Here is a 2438-nt window from a genome sequence, read left to right as displayed (position 1 = left end):
AAAGGTGGCCTGTAGCAACAGAAAGACAGAGAGTGAAAGAGAGTCCATATCAAAGAAAGCTCACAGAGAAGGTCAGCCAGGCCTCTTCCTGTCAAATTTAAACAACAAAAATGTTCCTAGTTTCTTCATTTAGTAGATATTACATACATTCATCACTGAATTTAGGTGGGTTGAACAAATACAATATAAGAAGCAGAGAACTCAATTTGGCTATTCCCAATATTTCTGGTGCATGTTTAAATGTATCAGTACATATTATATACATTCATCTGTACTGAAACTGACCCAGAGACGAGACTGCCCCCACTGAAGGTCCAGCTAATGAATAATGAAATGAAATACTAGTAGTGCAAAGACTGCACTGTTATGTAGGTCCAGTGTTGCCACCCAGCATCTGAAACTCCTGTCCCTTGCTATTTCGGAGATGACTGACAACAGTTCCCCACAGAACACACTGCACAGAGTTTTCCATGTTTTAATATTTCATCGCACTGAGCAGGAGGTGAACAAATAGATGCATTATGGATGTAAGTGGTGTATGTATTGTGCTTTCTGTATGTAGAACAATGTTTAGATCACGTTATTCCCTCCAGTTTGAGTTCCGGCCCCCTGCTCACCAAGCCCCACCTCTCCCAAACACTACAATATACTCAGTTACCAGTTTATAACCAATGTGCAGCCTGATGCAGCCTAATACAACAAAATATCATGTTTTATTGTAGTTGACTTCCGACCTCTCGTGTATGCAAATGTGAGTGAACAAAAACATCAGAAAGACCTTTAATCTGATAGAGACAGAGAGTACATGTAGATGTAGTGTAGTGTAGACGATGAAGGTGAAGGGAAGAAAGGCAGTGAGGTTGTTCTGATGGTAGGATGAGGAGAGAATGTGAGGGGCACCCTGAAGACTATTTACAGATGACCTGGGACTATGTCTTATTCATTTGTTTTTTTCTCTGTGATACAGTAGCCCTCTCGCTGTGTAGAAGCCAGAAAGGAAAAGGTCTGTTTTCTACCTTTCTCTTCAACCCAGGGCATAATAAAGACCTTAACAACCATGAAGAAATTACTGTAATTTCTCTTAATGTTCTCTCTCAAGTAATTATGCAATCTGTTGAGAGAAGTGGGCTAAAATGTGCTTACGTTTCAGACTGGCTAAAGCACACCCAGTATCACAATTTGATCTTTAAAGTAATATTAAATATTGTATGAGTTCATCATACATCAGTTCATTACCGACTACTCTAATAACCTCTACAGAGGCAAATGTTAAGTTGTTGATTCAGTGATTCGTATAAGAGTTTGAATGGATATAAGAGGGGAAAGGGGGGGCAACCCGTCCCCTGAACAGTGGGGGAAGTAAAAACAGAACAAAACATGAAAGGTGAAAAATTGCGGGAGATAAAACAGACCAAAGGGATTACAACTGATATTAGCTATGTGATGGATTGAAGGCTACTGTTGGTCGATCCGCCCACCACTTTGGTCCCGGCCAAAATATCTCAACAAATGTTAAAGGGATTGGCACAAAATTTTGCATGTACATTCATGGTCCGCAGACAATGTATCCTTGTGACTTTGTTGACATTTCCTCCAGCTCCACAATAAGGCTGACATTTTGGGGTTTGGGGTGAAATGTTACAACAGCTGTTGGATAGATGGGCCATGCCCATGTCCCCCTCAGGTGGTATAAATTAAATTTACTTTAATTTGACTAATTAACAATAATACATTTTCCACCTAAAAGCAAAGCCGCTGACTGTTTTAAGTACACCTTTAAATGTTTTTTTCATATACCTGTTAACGTATAAGGTTTCTCAGGCTTTTCCCTGTTGCATAATATCAGCACAAAAATAACCTGCCAAGATGACAGGTTGGCTGATAAAATTTTCATAAACGTTATCTGATATAAAGTTATTTTTAGAAAATTGTTGATTTTGCTCTACAACATCATTCCCATACTTCTAGAAAGTTCAGTCATTTGTTGTGTGTAAAGCATTTTGTAACAATGGTTTTGAAAATGTTGAAAAATATATTTTAATATTATTACTACATGTTCATCACACATTCAGCACCATTTCACATGTGATAAATTCACATGGTATAGGCACGCATAGTTTTCACATATTTCACATGTAAAGTGTAAAACATTGCATGTGCACTGGTCATTTTCACATGTCATCATATTTGAAATTCACACATTTTAAATGTACATATAGGCACATGTGGGTTTTCAGGATTACACATGAAATACAATATTTCCCCATGAGAATTTAAGGCATTCAGTTTGCTTTTCTGTTACTCTGTCCTTCCCTCACTTCATACAGAAAGAGAGAGAAACCAAGAGGGCAGAGGCAGCAAATCTGCATATACAAGCATATGCACGTATGTGTGTGTGTGTTCTTGCTAAAGTGTGAGTGAGAGTGTGTGTGTGAGAG

The sequence above is a fragment of the Morone saxatilis genome, unplaced genomic scaffold (assembly GCF_004916995.1).
Source record: "Morone saxatilis isolate NCDOM2014 unplaced genomic scaffold, NCSU_SB_2.0 Contig11, whole genome shotgun sequence".
In the NCBI taxonomy this organism is placed as follows: Eukaryota; Metazoa; Chordata; class Actinopteri; family Moronidae; genus Morone; species Morone saxatilis.
The sequence above is the reverse complement of the archived record's forward strand: the minus strand, read 5'-3'. Positions refer to the sequence as shown.